This window comes from Sciurus vulgaris (genome assembly GCF_902686455.1).
Source record: "Sciurus vulgaris genome assembly, chromosome: 2".
NCBI lineage: Eukaryota > Metazoa > Chordata > Mammalia > Rodentia > Sciuridae > Sciurus > Sciurus vulgaris.
This window is the reverse complement of record NC_136462.1, coordinates 85,572,824-85,594,421: the sequence shown is the minus strand read 5'-3', so window position 1 is coordinate 85,594,421 and position 21,598 is coordinate 85,572,824. Positions and strand designations below refer to the sequence as shown.

The 21,598-nt window shown below is 35.8% G+C and overlaps 1 long non-coding RNA gene across 1 annotated transcript in view; it reads right to left on the bottom strand.

Annotated features, from left to right (window-relative positions):
• Nucleotides 1–256: 256 nt before the first annotated feature.
• Nucleotides 257–21,598, bottom strand: part of LOC306654183 — a 208,989-nt gene continuing 187,647 nt past the window's right edge. Inside the window, exons 2-3 of the long non-coding RNA XR_013761899.1 lie at nt 1,490–1,568; nt 257–333 (exon numbers count right to left, since the gene is read on the bottom strand). This is a non-coding gene — a long non-coding RNA (uncharacterized lncRNA). The remainder of the gene's footprint in view (nt 334–1,489; nt 1,569–21,598) is intronic.

The window sequence follows — 21,598 nt, the reverse complement described above, 5'->3', positions numbered from 1 at the left end:
GCAATCTGTAGCACCAGGGGAATTCAGGATAGAAAGGAGGGGTACAGTTTCCTGATGTCCTCAGCAGCTGTATGTTAGTTAATCACTAACAGGGGGGCCTGTGGAAGTAGAGTTGGAGAAGAAAGTTAATGTAGGAGTATTTCTTGAAATGAAATGAATTTTAGAATGTTTTCTAATTGATTTGAAGATTTTATTTTCTTGTAAAAAGAAAATAAATAAACTAGGAAATTGAAATCGTTTTTCAGTGATATTTTACCTTTATAACAATGGTAGCTTTTCAATTCATCTTCATTCTTCTACTGATATTCCTTAATGTAATTCTAAATTTGTTATCTAAAAAGCATGGCAAAGATTAAGAATATAATTCAAAGTAGGTAAAGACAACAAAAATATTATTTTTTATATAAATTGTTCTTAACATCCTTGAAGAAAATAAAACAACCATGGGTTAACTTCTAAGATAGAATAGAATATTATAGCCAATGATCTACTTGACATAGATGATTATAAGAATTGAATTATTGATTAGTTCCAAGGACAATCTAATATAAAAATGAGAAGAAAGAATATCAAAATTAGCATGATTTCTGTGAACAAAACTGAATTTCAATCATTTAATACATAGCCAAATAAAGGAAAACAAAGGAAAATTATTACATTACTATGAAAATATATCAGAAAATTCATTTACATCATTCCTATATTATTAATTAAGAAATGTGACCAAGGATTTTCACATCTTGCTCACCCTAACTGTGATGGTTTGAACTGCTTGAGCCTAGCAGTAAGTACAAGGACAAAAGCTTTTTCCTTCCACTGGTTTTATTAGGGATTTGAAGTCTCCTGGTGTGCAAATAAGCATATCCTTCCAGGGTCCAAAGGTATGCCAAGCATAGATTTATCCCAAAAGGCACTGATTACATTTCTGTGATGACAGGACAATATGCTGGCAGGATGGATCCTCCCTGGGTCTCCATTCTAGAACAGGTTCTAGTTCTCTGGTATGTACAGACTCTAGGCACTTGAGTGTTTAGCCTCAGAGTAGTTCTTCTCCTAGACTCCTAGACCACAGTACCTTTTGATCAGAGGCTGACTAATAAATAACATTTAGGGATGGAAGACGTGTCCACATGCTCTACCCCCAATCCTCCCTAGCCTTCTCAAGACCCCTCTCTTCATTTCCATCTCCTTCATCCAGAAGATCCTTCATCCTACTTCTTTCCTCCACATAGTACTTAATTTCCCATTAGAATGAGACTGTCAGCAAGGACCCCAGCATTCTACAACATGTAATTAATTTATTTGCCTTCTTGAAGTGGAAGGAGCCAAATCTTCAATCTGCAATATCATTTCCCTGAAGAGATAGGAAATTATTTTACTCATCCTGGTGTCTCAGTCATTTTTAAGAATAGACTTGCTGAATTTAAAAAAAAAAAACAATATTACATAGGTAAACATATAGAGAAAGACAGGATATATGTTTTCATACCTGATTATGAATGCTGGAATTTAAACAACTCTTTTGGTCACGTGACTTCCTAATCTATGAATTCTGTCTCTTTCCTCTCCTGTAAAGTGGATGAGCAATAACAAATCTCTTATTAGTGATGCTTTGAAGCACCAGGAGGTCCTCCAAAACAATATCTCATCAAAGTAGGTCAAAGTATGATTTTTACTCTAAACAAAAGAAAATTAAAAAATAAGTTCTACCAATACTAAACTGACTTATTTTTCAAATAGTATACAGTGTTCTAGGATATCTTGCTGCTATCCTTAAACCTTTCCAGGAAAGGAGACACAATTTCTAAACATTGATTCTCTCAAAAAAAAAAAAATATATAGCATGAAGTGGTACTTGTTCTCCATCACAGGTTAACATATGTTTAGTTATAGTGAAGCCATTTAGGCAAATGATAAAGCTGAAAATGGGAATTTAACTGTATAATTGAATAAAAGCCTACATGGTTCAAAAGCCCAGCAGACTCTCCTAACAAAAACGATGCTATCTACCTATTAGATTATATTGGAAGAGGTATTGCCATAACACGTTACTTTTAAAGTAAGTGATTTCAAAGTTGTCTCTACTCTGATTTAGACACCATTCATATTAAACACAGCTCTCTATTGCTTTTGAAAATTTGTACTAAATTCACATGTCAAGAATAATTGAGACCTATCTGCTGACCTTCAGTCTAGAAAAAAAATTATTGGCTATTTGTAAATGCCTAAATATGAAGAGTAATGATGAAAAAGTACAAATCAAAAGAAAGAGGGGGGAAGATATACTCAATAAGTTGTTTTTCTAGTTTTGCCAAACTACAGGTATAAAATGTAAGCAAATAAATTCATGCCATTTGTAAATAGGATGGAGGAATAAAAATCAATAGAAAACGAGCATCAGAAGCTGAAACCTGAAGCACACAGGGCATGGTAAGCATGTAAAGTGCTATTTCTCTGCCATGACTTAATTAATGTGTGCCATCTAGCTTTGCTAAGGTTTCAAGCTCTTTTGTCTTAATTTTTTGTTTTATTAGTGCCTTATAATTGTATATAATAGTGGGGTTCATTGTGATATATTCATATATGAACATAGCAAAATAAATAATTTACTTGATTCCTTTTTCCCTCCCTTACTCCCTCCCCTTGACCCTCTTCTTCTACTTTTCTGGTCATCTTTCTATTTATTTAAACATATATGATTTTTTCCCATTGGTGCATTATATAATTATACATGAAAGTGGAATTAACTGGAGTATAGTATGGAGTATAGTATCATTTGGTCGATTTTATTCCCCCGTTGTTCACCTTTTCCTGCCTTCTTTTCTCGCCCTTGCTACCCTACCTCTACTCTACTGATCTACCTTCCATTTTCATGAGATTACTCTTTTTAAAAAATTTCCTTTTTCTCTCTAGCTTCCACATGAGAAAAAAACATTTGACCCTTGACTTTCTGACTCCAGTTTATTTCTCTTGATATGATATTCTCCAGTTCCATCCATTTACCAGTAAATGACATAGCAATCAGAGAAATGCAAATCAAAACTACACAAAGATTTCATCTCAACCTAGTTATAATAGCATCCATCAAGAATATAAATAATAAGAAAAGCTGACAAGGATGTGGGGAGAAAGGAAAACTTATACATTGTAGGTAGAACTGCAAACTAGTACAACCACTATGGGAATCAGTATGAAGATTCCTCAAAAATTAGGAATGAACCACCATATATGACCCAGCCATTCCATTAACTGGTATTTATCCAAAAGAATTGAAATCAGAAAACTATAATGATGCATGCATTCTGCTGTTTACAGCAGTGCCACACAATAGCCACATTATGGAACCAGACTACATGCCCTTAAACAGATGAATGGATAAAGAAAATGTGGTGTATATATACACAATGGAGTTTTAGTCAGCCATAAGGAAGGATAAAATCACACTCTTTTTTATTTTTTACTTTTAAAGCAGGCTATGAAACAATCCTGTGAGCTGTGTTAGTATTTTTCCATTTTATAAATGAGATACTGTGGGAAAGAATGGCTAGTCAAAGTATGTACAGAGACATTCCACACTCTATTTGACTGCTCTGCACATAAGGAGTCAGCAAGCCATGGGGTTCACAGTTACAAAGCAGCCAAAATTCATCACACTGCCCAAAGACCAGCTTCTGGACTCAAGAGAAAATGCTGACATAGACAAAATATGATTTAGTAACCTCAGGTTTGTTTTTCTATTTTTATAAGAAAAATCCATCATTAGCCAGGCTGTGTGATTCTTCCTCACTTACTTTTGTCACTTTTCTACTGTGCTGTATTGAAGGAACCATGCCCACAAAAAGGAAATGGTTGGCAAGGCTACGCATGCATTTGTATTAAATGTATGTGTAGTGTTCAAATGCCTAGGAAGACAATTCTTTTTATCCTCAGACCACTTTCAAACTAAGTCTCATAGACCAGAATTTAATAGATTTGTGATAAAAAGAGAGTGACAGTCACCCAATAAGTGAGTACTGATTGACTAAAAAGGTAAATATAGAAGGAATAAAGGAACCAGAAGAGACAGAGCCAACTAAAAATCTTGGCTAAACTCTTATAAGCAAGATATCATTTGCTATGAGAGATTTAAAGAAATATAAAGAATTGCTCCTGCTCTGAAGAAGTTTAAAATTCCATTGTGAGAAAAAATATGTACACTACCAGAGACAAAATTAACCTGAATCTTCCAAAGTAATAAAATTTTAAAAATGAAAAAGGATAAACAATTCATCCCCATAATGCGATACCTAAGTTGAAAAAGCAAGGATTTGAAGTCAGAGGATCAGGGCTGCATCACTTGGTAACCAGATGACTCAAGCAAGTTCTTAAATTCACTGATTTCCACTTCCTTTGTAGATGAAATGACAACAATGCTAGCAATTTTTACCATTATTCATGTGGATTAGGTTAGTTATTATAATCCAGAATGAGGTGTGGTGGAGGGGGCTTCACTGGGAAACTAAGATGTCAAGCTTAAATGCTAATTATTTATCTTAAAGACTTTTCCTTATCTATATCCTGTCACCACAGAGCCTCAGAAATTCAAAGATGGTGAGTAGCTAGGACTCAAGACCTTTTGAAAGGGAATTTTGTAACTAAAAAAAATAATGTATAAAGGCAAGGAAATTAAAGCATAAAACAACCAGTTAGTTACCTAGATGTCTAAAATATTTCTAAACATATAGAAATATTTTAACCAAGAATCTATTCTAGCTCTTGACAACCCACAGTAACAGCAGGGACTTTATGTATAGAAGTAGTTCTAAGGCAAGGCTTGACAGCCTGTCTTGTCACTGCGACAATCAACAATGTTTACTAAACATCTATGTGCCTTCCCAATGCCATGATATTACCAAGTGCTCTGAAGATTTGCACTTAACACAAATCACATGCCCCCGCCCCCCAACACACACACACCCTCACTTGCTTCCAATTTAACATGCCTTGTAACAGCCTGAGGTCTGGAGGCCTGGCTCATATAAGGACTCACAACTGCTGGTTCTGTAGAGTCTCCAGGGTTTCTGCAGTAGCAACATTTACATTTTCATTACTAAAACTCTCCAACCAGATAATGTCACTCCATGCAATGTCATGCAGACCCTCTGAGTCTTCCAAATGCTTGGCATCTGATCCACACAAGCCTGTTCTCATTAAACAGTTTCCCTTCACTTGCCTTGTGCTGAGCAGCTTGCTAGGCCACATATTCACCTTACCTTACCTTGTGACCCATTTCTTTAAGATTTTCCTTTGGCAGCAAAATTTCTAGGGGAGTCTAAGTATTAAATCCCTGAGTGCTTTCGGTTGCACCTGTTTTATTCTTTATGGGGTCATTAGAATTTGTCTGAGAGGAATGACAGCAGGTGAGCACTGAGTTTCTAGAAGAGCAGCTCAGCATGACATTTCTACCTAAAGTGCAATGGAGTGCATCCTGTAACAGAAAACTTAACCACAACCAACCACCTCTTAGTTTCATAATTTGGTGTTCTCACAGCATCTAATACTAAGATTTCTCCCTCTAGTCTCGATGCTTCAGGCAAACTCTGAATAATGAATGGGAGGAGCTGGGGTAAGGGGAGCTGGGGAGAAAGTGTCAAGAACCCTATACCAGGAAATGAAAATAAAAAGGTCTCCTGCAGTCTGTATTGGATACAGATGTATTCAAGGCAGCAACCCTGTCCTGTAAAGTTGCCAAGAACACACCAGCTAAATATGTCCTCCTAGTTAGATAGAGAACAGTGATGGGATTATCTAATAAGCATTCTTTTACTACTGGAAATAGTTATAAATTTAGTTATTGTCCTGGATATGACTGATACCTCAGCAGTTAACGAGCACCTACTATGGAATAAGACTGTGGTAGGATTTGGGACCATGCTTCCTCTTTCTGCCCTTCTTTTCCTACCCATCCCCACAACCATGGGTCAGGCCCTCATTAATTCTAGGCTGGATTCATACAATCATTTTCTAATAGACCTCTCTTCTTCACAACCTGCTTTTGTACCACTGTGGGATTGAATTTTCTAAAATATAACTTTGATCATTTTAGTCATTTGATCAAAAATCTCAGTGGCTCTCTACTGCATACCCAATTTAGTCCAAAGGACTCTACCCAGTGTTTAAGACTGTTACAAAATGACCCTTTGCTCCTGCCCTTTCCCCCTGGCTCCACTAGTCTGGTCTCTGGACAAAGTCTACAAGGTCAGAAATTATCTAGAGTCTTCAAGGTGAACAAATGTAAACCAGTCAAGTGGGCAAGACTCTCTGGAAATTTCCTCCAGGCTCAAGGACTGGGGGGATGAAGGAATGCTTAACCCTGTTTAAAGAAAGATTGGAGATGGCCAGCAGAGTATGCAGGAATGAATTCACAATGAAGCTAGGGAGGGTCCTCCAGTCTGGCTCACAGTTTCAGAATTCTCAGTCCAGTCCGTGATTGGCTTATTCCATTTCTCTGGACCAAGATGAGGCAGAACATCATGTCAGAAGGACACAGAGAAAGAAGGCTACTTAGCACAGGGCAACTAGAAATCAAAGGTGGGAGGAGATGGGGGAAGGGAGAAGCTGGAGAAGATCTAGTCCCCAAGTGCACACTCCCAGTTACCTACTCACTTCCTCCAGTCAAGTCTACCTGTCTATCTACAGTTACTACCTGACAGTCCCATTCAAATTATTAATCCACTAAATGTATTAATCTTCTGATGATCTTACAGCCCTTATGATCCAATCATTGCCTAAAATTCCCACCTCTGAACCTTGATGCATTGGAGATCAAGCTTTCAACACATGAGTTTTGCTGGATAGTCCATAACAGAAGGTGAGGGAGTTCTCTGGGTTCCCTTTTATAAGAGAACTAATTCAATTCATAAGGGCTCTACCATAAGAACACGATTACCTCTAAGAGGCCCTGCCTCCTAATACCGTCACACTAGGAGCTAAGATTTCAACCTATGAATTTGATGGGAGGACAAAGATTAAGTCCAGTGCACATGGCTACATTAGAGAGACTCAGAATATACCACTAGAGGAACTTTGTGAAGGTGAACTTATCAACATACATGAAGGAAGTGGTTTTGACAAAAAGGATGAAGATGTCCCAGAGGAAGTGAGGCCAGCAAACAACTGCACATTAAAAAAAAAGAAAAAACTCTCAGAGATACTTTGTGACATTGCAAGCTGTAAGGATAAAATTTTGGAAGCTGATCAAAACTTTAAAAGGAATATGATAATATGCCAATGCATAGGGGAAAAAAAAAAACACTCACTCTCTGTGGTGAATCATATTAGAGGAAAAACACTTTAAAAATTACTCACGAGATTTTTGCCCCAAAATTAATGTACTTTTTAATTCTTAATGATTCTCACATATATTCATGTTTTTCATTTCACTCTATATTTCTAACTGACACTAAGACAATTTTATTCTTTTGACAAAAATTTTTTTAAGTAACTAAACAATTGTAACTTTTTTCATTGATTGTTAAGATCACTCTGCATGACCTCGGTTTGCAGTCATTTTTAATATTCCAAGCCTCCATGCAAATGTATGCCACACAGCAATCTTTTTGATCATCCATATTACAATCAAATACTATTATCACCAATTTAAAATATTTATATACCTCCTAGTAGTATCTTTGTCACAGATTACTGGTTTTTGAACCAGTGCTCACACCACACCTTCCTCATTCAATGAATTTGATCATGATTTTTTCCTTACCCTATAACTTCTTCCACCTTACAATTTTAAAAGCACCTTCTGCCATGAAGACATATTTTGATTTCCTGTTTGCCAAATGAAGATCATTCCTCATTCCTATCTTTGAAACTCTACCTTCTAAGTACTAAATACTCCTTTTAAATTAGCAACAATCACCTTTTACCATAATTTTGTTGTAAAGTCATATGTGTTTGGTTTTTTGTTTGTTTTGTTTTTGCAAGTAGATAATTACATGTTTAAAATGGGATCTATCTAAATGGATGCATATAATAATAAGGACAGAATAGACAAAGAAAGGGAAAACTAGAACTTGTCTTTTATTTTTAATAAATATCAAACTCTTAAAGCAATACATTCCTGAAAACAGTTAACTCACATGATGGCCTTTTATTTGAGAATTTATAAAATACTAAATAACTCTTAAAATGTATACCTTGAGAACAAAGCTTATGTGAGTTTTATTCCTCAAGGGTACAGAGGAAAGACAACATTGTGCACTCTAAGTATTTTAACAGCCACTCCAACAACCTCCCAATTGCTGTGCTCAATTGCACTTTTATACATTGCTCTTGAATAAATAGTTACTTGACTCTGAAATTTCTTGAACCGACAGCTCTTTGTTGAAGACCTCACAAGACTTTTAATAAAGACAACTAAAAAGCAATTGATTTTACCCCCTGGTTGGAGTATGTATTCAAAAGATTGGTAAACAATATCTACCATGCTCTCCCTTAAGAATGCATGCTTTGATTTGTACTTTGAAGGAAAAAAATACACATAAGTCAATATTTGTTTTCTTTTTAAATAACCATACACAAGGTTTTTCTAGGACAGTAGTACAATACAGCTACTTATAATAGGTCTTTTATGTGAGACACTATCCTAAGTGAATAAAATCTCAAACTTCTTAAAGAGAGTCTGTGTTGGTTTCCCTGGTGCCACAAGCTCTTTACTGGAGAAGATGTCTCTAAACCTGAGCACTGAAGATAATAGTACTTGTTTGCTTCCTGTTGTTTGGGATTGGGACAAGTAGTTTTCTGCTCAGGATTTCATTCTGTGTGATTTACTTGAAATGAGTTCTAGCTAACATACACCTGGATCAATTTCTGTCCACATCACATACAACATACTACATTACATTGCCAGGCATCCTACATCTACTGCCACACCATCTATGATGGTGGACATATCAGCAGCCATTTTATTTATAATGTCATTCCCTTGGCCATGGTTGTTTAGACCAGGAGTGTGTACCTGCTTCAATTTCAGTCAAATGGGGTTCCTTTCTTGGAAATTGGATTTCGAACTGATAGGTACTATTTTTTAGGGTGTCTAGCCCTATGAGATGTAGGCTTAGAAATGGGGGAAGAAAATTCCCACTTGTCATGCAAAAGAAACCAATCCTCAGAGAGAGAAAAATATAGCCTTCTAGTTCCTTGCTTCAACTCCTTTCTAAGCCCAAATTCCTTCCCACTACTATGTTCTATTAGAATTCCCTTATGTCTTTATAATGAATTCCCCATGCCTACGTAAGCTTACCAGAGTTGTTTTCCATTACCTCTTGTTGGGACTCATAACAAAAAACAAAAGAATTATCTAATTGTTCAGAGACTTCATCTCTGAAATAAAAATAATGATGATATTATTATTATAAATCTCAATAGTACAGAAGCAATGAATGTCCTTTTAAAATTGGAATCAATTATTAATTATTTTTACATATGAAAATTTGCAAGCTCTTCCCAGGAAGGCTTTGTTATCTGTTTTAAGTTTGCTATGAAGAGCTACATTGTTAATTTGCTACATTTAATTGATCTGCTACTCCACAAAAGCATATTAGACTTTCACAAAACAATCAAGCCTTTTAGACCTGAAAGTAACACTCTACCTGAGTGGGATATGTGGTCTCAAACACTCCAGTAGATCTTTTATATGAGACACTCTCCTAAATGAAAAACGATCTCAAACATCTTAACAGAGTCTGTGTTGGTTTCCCTGGTGCCACAAGGTCCTTACTGGAGAAGATGTCTCTAATCTGACCACTGACCATAATGGTGCTTGTTGGCTTCCTGTCTGATATTATTTACCTTTAGAAATGTCTTGTTATTGATGTTTCTGAAACTTAATATTTTCTAAAATGCAGTTGGTAGCCTCTCCCAGAGGATTCTTTTCTTCATTCAATTTCTTGTGGGTTTTTAATTCCATTCTCATCACTAAACAGTACACAAGAACAGAGTATCTAAACTGACTAAATTTGGGGAGCTGAGCAAATGGAACCTAACTATAAAGCTAGGACAGAGCCAATTTCCTAAATTTAGCAGACAATCTGGCCCATTCTTCCCTCACCCACAGCCCATTCTTAATTTATTAAAAATAACATGATTACACAATCAAAAGACCCAAAATAAAGAACATTTCTCCTTAGTAGAAACATGAACAGGAGGATTTATTTCCAGTGTTTTTGTACTTATCTCTGAAAAACTCTTGAATATTACCAGATGCTTTAAAGGGTATTTAGCCTCCAAATTTTTACTAGTCCCAACAACATAATTCAATCTAACACATTAAAAAGAAAACAATCAATTAGTTAATAATTTGTTGCCTGTCTACAGGACAATTAGCAAAATGATTAATTTGCTATTCTACTTTCAAGGTTAATAATTACTTGCTTTTAATTATGATATTTTCTTTTATTTTAAAGACTTCTGTCCCCACTATAAATTAAAAGGCTTTTTTTATTTTCATTAATATAGTTACATGAAATAGAACATTTTATGGCAGGAATATGGGCTCAGGTAATATTTTTCAAAATTGACATTTCATTTCAAGAAACAGGATATTATTTAAACAAAAACTCATAAGAAAAGAATAAAAAGAATCAGAATTAATATAGTGTCAAGGTACTTTTCTTACTAACAACTATTAATGCATATATAATCAACTATATAATATTGACTAAATCATTACCTATTCTGATTATTAGTTATCATTGCTATTCTATTTGGCATTTATTCCATTTGTATCTGCAAAGTGTTTGAAATATCACAATCAAGTAAAGGGGAAAAGACTTTGCTAAAAACTATGAATAGTACTGCTGACCATCTTGGATCCATTTTAGAAAGTAATATTTCAACAGTTTAGTATTAAATAATTATGTGTGTACTTTGTTACATATGTGGTCTGTGTGCTTATTCTTTTTTCTAATTTATTTTTATTGTAAACAAATGAGGTACATCTTGTTTCTCTGTTTGTATATGAAGTAGAGGCATACCATATGTGTAATCATACATTTATATAGGGTAATGGTATTTGATTCATTCTGTTGTGTTTTTCTCCCCCCATTCCCTCCCACCCCTCACACCCCTCTTTTCCCTCTATACAGTCCCTCCTTCCTCCATTCTTGCCTCCCTCCCATCCCCCATTATGTATCATCATCCGCTTGTCAGCGAGATCATTTGTCCTTTGGTTTTTTGAGATTGACTTGTCTCACTTAACATGATATTCTCCAGTTTCATCCATTTGCCTGCAAATGCCATAATTTTATTTTTTTATTATGGCTGAGTAATATTCCATTGTGTATATATATATATATATATATATATATATATATATATCAGTTTCTTTATCCATTCATTAATTGAAGGATATTTAGGTTGATTCCACAAACTGGCTATTGTGAATTGAGCAGCTATGAAAATTGATATGGCTGCATCACTGTAGGATGCTGATTCTAAGTCCTTTAGGTATAGGCCAAGGAGTAGGATAGCTGGGTCAAATGGTGGTTCCATTACAAGCTTTCTGAGGACTCTCCACACTGCTTTCCAGAGTGGCTGCACTAATTTGCAGCCCCACCAGCAATGTATGAGTGTACCTTTTTCCCCACATCCTCGCCAACACCTATTGTTGCTTATGTTCTTGATAATCGCCATTCTAATTGGGGTGAGATGAAATCTTAGGGTAGTTTTGATTTGCATTTCTCTTATTACTAGAGATGTTGAACATTTTTTCATATATCTGTTGATTGCTTGTACATCTTCTGTGAAGTGTCTGTTCATTTCCTTAGCCCATTTGTTGATTGGGTTATTTGTATTCTTGATGTAGTGTTTTTTGAGTTCTTTATATATTCTGGAAATTAGTTATCTATCTGAAGCATGTGTGGCAAAGATATTCTCCCACTCTGTAGGCTCTCTCTTTGCATTGCTGATAGTTTCCTTTGCTGAGAGAAAGCTTTTTAGTTTGATTCTATCCCAGTTATTGATTCTTGCTTTTATTTCTTGTGCTGTGGGAGTCCTGTTAAGGAATTCTGATCCCAAGCCGACATGTCGAAGATTTGGACCTACTTTTTCTTCTATAAGATGCAGGGTCTCTGGTCTGATTTCAAGTCCTTGATCGATTTTGAGTTGAGTTTTGTGCAGGGTGAGAGATAGGGGTTTAGTTTCATTCTGTTGCATATGGATTTCCAGTTTTCCCAGCACCATTTGTTGAACAGGCTATCTTTTCTCCATTGCATGCTTTTGGCACATTTGTCTAGTATGACAAAACTGTATTTATTTGGGTTTGTGTCTGTTTCCTCTATTCTGTACCATTGATGTACCTGTCTATTTTGGTACCAATACATGCCTTGAAATTCTAAGCCAGAGCAATTAGACAGACCAAAGAAATTAAAGGGATATGAATAGGAAAAGAAGAATGCAAACTATCCCTATTTGCTGATGACATGATTATATATTTAGAGGAACCAGGAAACTCCACCAGAAAACTTTTAGAACTCCTAAGTGAATTCAGTAAAGTAGCAGGATATAAGATAAATCTAATGCATTTTTATACATGTGATGAATTCTCAGAAAGAGAAGTTAGGAAAACTACCCCATTCACAATAGCCTCGAGAAAAATAAAATACTTGGGAATCAATCTAACAAAAGAGGTGAAAGACCTCTACAATGAGAACTACAGAACACTAAAGAAAGAAATTAAAGAAAACCTTAGAAGATGGAAAGATCTCCCATGTTCTTGGATAGGCAGAATTAATATTGTCAAAATAGCCATATTACCAAAAGTGCTATACAGATTCAATTCAATTCCAATAAAAATCCCAATGATGTACCTCACAGAAATAGAGCAAGCAATCAAGGAATTCATCTGCAAGAATAAGAAACCCAAATAGCTAAAGCAATCCTTAGCAGGAAGAGTGAAGCAGCGGGTATCACAATACCAGAACTTTATACTACAAAGCAATAGCATTTGTTTTTTAACACTAATTGCAACAGCATGGTAAAAGTTTTGAATCAGAAAAAATTTTAGTGGATACAAGAATGAGTACATAGATTAAGTTAAATTAAACCTAATGGGACTGGGGCCGTATTTCAGTGGCAGAGTGCTTGCCGAACATGTGTGAGGCACTGTGTTCCATCCTTAGCACCACACTAAAATAAATAAATAAATATATGAAAGTATTCGGCCCACCTACAACTACAAAAGAATTTTTTGAAAATCAAACCTAATCATCTCATATAAAAAAAGAAGCTTTTGTCTGAGAATATTTAGTATAGCAGAATTAAAATTCCAACAAAGCACAGATAGACTGATAGAAAGTTGTCAAATGTTAATTATAATTTATCCAGTTATGAAAACATATTTTAGTTGTTTTGGAATACAGTCTGAAAATTCCTTAAAAAGTTAAACATAGAGTTACCATATTATTATACTTCTAATGATACTTTCAGTTGTATACCCCAGATAATTGAAAATGGGGTCTTAAACAAAAACTTGCAAATTAATATTAATAGCAATATTATTCACAGTAGACAAAAAGTGAAAACAATCCTTCATTCATTATCTGATGAATAAACAAAATGTTTTATATCTATATAATGGAATATTATTTAGTCATAAAATGAATGTGATAGCAATACATGCTACAACATGCATGAACCTTGAAAATATTCTGCTACATGAAAGAAGTGAGACAAAAAAGGCCAGAAACAACTTTATTCTATTTACATGAATTGTCCAGAATAAGCAAATTCATAAAGACAGTAGATTAGTATTTGTCAGGGGCTGGGAAGAGTGAGAAAAGGGATTGACTGCTAATGGATACAGGATTTGGGGAGGAGAAAATAAACATATTCTGGAATTACATAATATTGGTTCAAGTGTGTGACTATCCTAAAAGTCACCAGACTGAACGCTTCAAGGGTAAATTTTATGGTATATCAATCATATATCAACTTAAAAAATTATAGAAGAAAAAATTTTATAGACACAAAATTAGAGCATAAACAATGCATATGAGAATAAATCACTTGATTCTGTTCCTCACATTACTCTAAAAATGGCCTGAATGTGGTTAATATTCTATATACAGAAGCATCCCAATCACAAATATTAACCATATACAAGTAATACCTCTAGGGTAGAGGAGGGAGTCGTAGCATAAAGGGGGAGACACCCCAGAGCAAGAGAATGACATATTCTGATCTTTAAGCGGGCATAGCCAAAACTGTACTTCAGAAGCACCTTCAAGACTTTGCATCCTAAATCATCAGAAGACTACTCAAGTAGAAATATAAATTTAGAGAAGTTTTCAGAAAATGAACTGAAGTTTTATGTTGAGTGCTAACTGCTGAGCTTAGTTAGTCCCAGTTGTCACCTTTTTGTGACTATTGGTGTACCCGGTGTTGTTGCTAATGCCACCCTCGCCCAAATGTTTTTCTTTACCACAAAACATTCAATAGAAAAAAGGAAAATGAACTTTGCGCCAGTGATGTAAGTGAACACAATTGGGATTTGCACAGTAGCTGCTAGAACATTTCACCTTTTCAGTGCAGTGTCTTGATAACACCAGCCCTCGTTTTGTGCCTTCCCTAGGCACAGCTTTCTGTTTTCACAGTGCCTCAGAGAGTAAATTCCCAATTCCTTGGAGTACAAGTGTGATGTGTTGAAATTTATCTGTTGTCCCAGGCAATGTCAGTATACCAAAATGGATGCATTTAGTGTTAAGTACCTTACCAGCAATTTCCCTTTTGAGCATTGGAATGTGATAAAGCATTAGAGCTTTACTCTTCAAGTGAAATGTAATACTGCATGGGCTGCAAGAAAATAGATTGGAAAGAACGTCCTGCAGCCATTTGTTCTAGTAATTGACCAACAGAGAACAATAAAGCAGTATTCCTCAATACCAGTATCCTATTGGAAACATCTTGCCCTTCCTCTCTCACACATTTTATAAATTGGAATGCTACTAAGACAAGCACACTTCTCCATTAAATGGATAAATTTGACCCCTTGAACATGAGCAACAGTAGTGTAGCACCTACAAACAACAATGAAGAGATCCATTTCCATTGCTTTCTAGAACTTGTGGGCCTCTTTTAGGATGAAAGTAATCTTTCCATGTTTCATCTTGAGACAATGACCAGATTGACTCTGAGGCTGATACCTACATCACTCACATTCTGAGAGAGAGCATCTCCAGCTGACTTTCATTCCCAGTAACTCACAGGCCTTACAAAATTAAATAATCTAGTAGAAAATGTGAGTGAATTCTACCTGGAAGAGTACCATGACCAACATAGAAGTGAGGACTTCACCAAAGACTCTTTGCATGTTAAATGTGCATTATGGATGACTGTAAAAATTAAGTGATCTTATCCATCTGAAAATCTTAGTTTCATTACATATTATTTAAAAAGTCATCTAACAGCCTACTCAGTTTTGACCTAATCTTATAGCTCAGCTGGAATAGTTATATAGAAGAGAAAACATTCTTTCCCTAGGTAACAGTCTAGTAGGTTTTCCTGCCTCAATTCCTCTTTTTTATGCTTTTTTTTTTTTTTTTTTTTTAATTTCTGGCCCCAGCAAGCTATGTTTTTAAGCATTGCAAAATGTCAATACACAAACAAAGGAAACCAGAAGCAACCCCCTGCTATCACAAAATCTTGTTTTATAAACTGAGAAACACTGACATGTAATGCAACCTTATTCCCTTTTTTTCCTTCTCTTTGTAAATGATTTGCTTCCCCCTCCCACTTCATGTATAAATAAACAGAAAAGTGTCTGTATAGTTGGCGTTTTTTCTCCTTTGGTCTTCATAATCAAGGGCTATTACAGCAATAGATCTTATCTGTGGAATGGCAGTCCCTCTGCACCTTCAGTTCAGGTTTTTGTTTATGCTTGGCTGCCATTGTGGCTGTTCCTGATAGTTTTAGGTCAGCCATGACAGACTATGGGTGACACTAAATAAACAAGCAGGGAGTCTGGGACCAGCCAGGAAGGAGTGGTACTAAGGCTCACAGTTTGATTTTCCTTGATTAATCACCCCCTTTATTTAGAAGAACTTATTGTGTACAGTACCTGCTTGTCTGGCTAAGCAAATTATACCATCAACCAGCAAGGACTTAGAAGCCCTCATAAACAAAGAGAAACAAGGAAGACAAGTACAGCTTACTCAACTGCAGAGTGAAGCTGCAGGCTTTAGGAGCATGATCAGGGCTGTTTATTTACTTTTTGAAATAGTGTATAGCTCTTTCTTCTGTTACTTGTTATCCTGCTCTGACCTAAGTAACCTTGTCAAGCCACCTCCCAGGTTGCACAGATCGCCACAACCAGCAGAGTAATCATTCTGAATGATAAGAAGGGGCATGATATCCTAGTGATCAGTGTCTCCATATCCAACCTGGCTCCCCAGAATGTGCATGCGTGCATGCGTGTGTGTGTGTGTGTGTGTGTATGTGTGTGTGTGTTGCAGCTACTAAGCTTAAAGATGTTGCTGGATGGGGACGTGCTTTATTATATTTTTTGCTCTGCAACTCAGTTCAGAATCATTCCTAAGTTCCTACTGTATATTAGGCACTATAGCACTCACTATAAAATTATCATTATCCACTAATTTCCTTAATCGTGCACATAAATACTGTGACTTGTATAGCTCTCTACAACCATTTGGGAAGAAAACAATTTGTTCTTCAAATCCTACATAGCAAAAAAAAGCATGGCTATCAGTAATATTGAGAATACTTCAGTTCAAACTCAGTTAATAAAAGGTCCTAGCAGTTGTCCACATTGAAATTACAAAGAAAAGAATAGTGAAATTTTTAAGAGTATTCAGATAATTAGATCAGAAAAAGCAACTACCAAAACTACAGAGAAGTTATAAACAAATATTAATTAAGAAAACTCAACAGTAATCTGAGGGATAAATAAATATCAACAAAACTAAAATCTGATTATTCATCTATTAAAAATGCATTTGTTGGACTGGGGTTGTGGCTCAGTGGGAGTGCTTGCAGGGCATGTGTGAGGCACTGGGTTTGAATCTCAGCACCACATATAAATAAATGAATAATATAATTTTATTTAAAAAAATGCATTTGTTTAAAATTAAGAGTAATATTCCAAATGGTGTGACTCTACTCATGTAAAACCAGAGGAATGAAAAGTTATACCCCATTTGTGAACAATGAATCAATAAATAAATTTGTTTTTTTTTTTTGTTTTTTTTTTTTTTAAAAAAGAGTAATACTCTGCTATAGAGACTAGGGTGAGCTGGGTTTTCTTTTAGTCTCTGATTGCCAGCAAGAACATAAGTTGATATAATCTTTCTGGAAAGTTAGAAGAATTCCCATGGCCACCACAATATTCTAAGGTACTACTTCTCAAACTAATTTGTATAAGAAGCAAGCATCTAGAGATCTTAAAAAAAAAAAAAAAACAGATTCTGATTTTATAAGTCCAAGTAGGGATTGCAAGTCCTCATTTCTAACAAGTTTCAAGGTAATTAGGTTGCTGCAGGTTCAGGAACTACACCTTAATTTGGAAAATGTTAGAAGGATCCTCAGCACTTTACCCAAAATGGCTGTCCTATGAAAGTGGGTATAGAAGGTAGACAAGGCCACACAAGTGGTAATCAGGATGTGGAACACTGAGAGAGAAAGAGATGAATCAAAGGTAAGTCAATGCTTTAAGCCTAGCAGTTTCCAAAGAAGCTGGTCATTTCTATTTTGTATGTGTTATTTGAGAGGTTCCTCTGGTATAATCTTGTGGCCGTGTGTTAAACAGAGGAGGAGATGCAGGTTCAGAGCTTCAGAGAAAGTTTAGAGTAGAAACATTAGGTTTGAACCATATAAAATTGCCACTAGTCAATCACTTTTAACCTACAAAAATAGCCATTTCATATGATTGAGAATCACTTTCATTAAGATTATAATCGCACATGTAGAGGTATCTGAGATCAACAAAGCTAAGAACAAAGACTGCAGGAGGGACTGAATTTTGGAAAATGCCTACATGTGGGAGATGAGCAAAGAAGGCAAAATGAAGGAAACTATTAGTTTTTAAGAGCTGCCAAAAGAGTAGATATAAAACAGAAATTTATTTCCTCACAGTTTCAAAGGTTACCAGTCAAAATCAAGATGTCAGTAGAGTTGGTTTCTTCTACAATCTCTCTCCTTAGTTTGTAGGTGTCCCATATCTTTACATGGTCTTTCATGTCTTCTCCCTATGTCTTTACATGATCTTCCCTTCATACATGTCTATGTTCTAATTTCTTCTTATAAGGACATCAGTAATATTATGTTAAGTTCCACCCTGATGATCTCAGTTTAACTGCCTTTTTAAGGACCCTGTCTCCAAATATGATTGCATTCTAAGGGGGTAGGGCTACAACACATGAATTTTGGAGGAACACAAGCCCACAACAAAGACCAACAAAGAATTTTTACAAACATAAAGAACCAGCACTGTACTCTCAGAATCTTGAAGAAGCAGAGTCTCGACCATCCATAAACCTCCAAAACAAGATACAATGTGAAAATGATGGAGGACTTGCTCAAAGTGACCACTGGATTTGGGATGTGGAGGTCTTTGCTGACATTCAGAAAAGTGATAAAATTGGGGATGAACCTCAGGATATGAAGGGAAAGAACTGAAGATATTATACAAAGATTAAGTACACGTTGGACCAAAATAACTCCATAGGAATTTCTTGGTCCAATCCCTTTGAGAACCTAGTTACTTCATTTCTCTGCCATTGAGTTACCTTTTCACTTCCTTAGAAGTGAACTAAAATTTCAGTGTCTTAAACAATGTGGAGTCCTATGTCCAAGGACCATATCTATACTACTATTTCTTTTTCTGGTACCATGAAGGTACAGTATACAATGAAAGTCATTGACAAATCACTCCTCTCTGGTAGATGGAGTTTAATTAAGACCACCAACCTCAAAAAAGGAAAGGAAGAATCTCTCTTTTGTCTCAAAATTCATCTAAGCATGAGGGTTGGCAGTGAGTCATCCAGGTAACTTTGCTAATTATGCGACCATCAATCTGCTTGGGCTGCCATAACAAAATTCCAAGGCTGGGTGGTTTAAACAAGTAATTATTTCTCTGGAAGCTGGAAGTCAAGATCAGGATGTCAGAATGACTGGGTTCTTGGTAAAGACCTTCTTTCTGGTTTGCAGATGGTTGTCCTCTCCTTTTGTCCTCATGTGGTAGAGAACAGAGAGAGAAAGCAGGCTCTTTCACATCTCTTCTCAATCACGAGGGCTCCACCTGCATTACCAAGAAATTCTCAGAGACCCCAACTCCTAGTATCTTTACATTGGGAGTTAGGATTCTAACATATGAATTGGTCAGGGGTGGGACACAAATATTCATTCCACAGCAGTGAAATTTTGTTCATATGAAATTTCCCACACTGTAATCTGGCAAAGGAAATGCAGTTCATATTCTCTATAGATGTTCTGTTTGCCCTTATGATCTCCCTAACAGAACATCTGAGGGAAAACGAAGTAAATTTAATCTAAACCAAGATAATTCAGTTTTTCCAGTATAAAGCTTCCTTTTAGTTTAAACATTCAGTTCATAGATAATTTACTCTTCATCAGGATTAGTTCAAGTATTCTCTTTTGGAAATTCAGCACATGCAGATTTTTCCAGCTTATCCTTTTTTCTTTATAAAATTATATCTAGGTGTATGGTGGTAAACCTGCTAGGTCTCAGTTCTACCCTAGGACCCAGAGGATCCACCTTCTATAACTCAGTCATGGCTTCTGACTAGTGAATCTGCTGGATTCTGGGAGTCAGCCCAGCTTGCCCACTTCAACATACTTTGAAATATATTGCTTGAATGTTTTTCAGTAATAAGGTGATCTTTCAGTACTCCATTAGCTCACTCCTCATTTATCTCTTGATTAGTTCAGGATCTGGGCAAGACAAAGAAGAGGGATGTATTGCTTTGCTTCAGAAAGCCCTCAAACTTGAATTTTCTCCATAACCTATATCTATCAATGTATACTTAGTAAATAAATAATAAAAATCCAAAGTGTGCATAGTGCAATGGAATAAATGCTTAGGGTAAACCGCTTAACATATTGGAAATTCTAGGAGTAAAATTCCAGCATTCTGATGCTATTCAGTCCCATCCATTGCCTCTTCTCATTTAAATCCATTTATAGCTTTGCATAAAGAAGGAAATTTCAAGAACTTTCTTTGTTAAACTGTTTGTGTCTGCGTGTGTCTGTGTGTGTGTGTGTGTGTGTGTGTAAGATGAGTGTTATGAAGTTCTTCATCAGTTAAGTGGTTGTAGTGCAAAGCAGTGGAAGCCATCTCCACTGGGACCCAGAGAACCTTACTTAGTTCATATCCCAGGCACTTCTGCCTCAGCAATATAAGGAACAGGAAGACTAGATGAGCTCTAATATGCTATTCTATACATTTACTAGATCATGTGTTCTCTTAATCTCATAAAATGGGAAGAAAATAGTCTCAACTCAAGGGCAGAAATAGTTGATCAAAGTTCTCCATTTAGTAAACTTTCATAAAGTCACCTCTAAATTAAAGTCATCTCTTAAACCCTATTTTTTCTAGTTACAATAAAATTACCTTAGTATACTTTCACAGATACTATTTACAGATCAATTTGAGAGATAACTTGTAACTTCCAAAATACATTTTAAACAGTGATGCTCTTTTCAAAGGGGATGTTGGCCAGAGTAGCTGACACCAGGATAGTTTAATTAGTTACGCATTTGCCTCCTATCCAGGTCCAATAAATATGCATTCGTCCGCACAGCTGCATCTCAGCATGCACATTTAAATTAAAGAGACTTCCTCAGTGGCTGGGACAATCCTGGCATCTCTTCACTTTGCCAGAAGCCACATCAAATCCTGAATCAGTTGTTTCCCTAGAATTTCCTCATAGGTGTCTTGTGACAATCACAAACATTGCCAGATTGGATTATCACATTCTTTCCTAAAAACCTAGGGATTATTCTTGAACAATAATGAATATCACTTGTTCTTTAATAAAATTAAACAAGTTGACATTCTCTCTTTCACTCTCTCTTAAGTGAATGTACACCAATGACACTTGGTATAAGAATTTCAGAATTTAGTACCCCACACACACATCAAAAAGAAAAGAATTTCAGAAAACATGCTTTTCCTTTTTCCTCTTTCTTCACCATTGCAATATTAATTGAAAGTGAAGTGAAATTAAACTCAAAGATTCTCTTTTTTGAACATTAGAATCCAAATGTAAGTTATCTCAGCTATAGAGATTGGTTTAACAGATATTTAAAATAAAATGCTATTTTTTGAATGTTAACATTTTTACATGAGTTAGATAATATTTTCTTCCCAGTCAAATACCCCTAGCTAATAAGAAAAGGGGCCTCATTTATAGCTTGTGACCAGTGCTGTGCCAGTCTTTGAACATTTGTCCACAGCTTGCACCTGACAGAAGCAATGAAGGATGAGCCAAGTTGCTGTTTGCTCTCCCCTGCAGAGAGGGCGGGCTTCCTTCTTTTCTAGAGAGCCAGGAGGGGAAGGACAGAAAAGAGATGGATG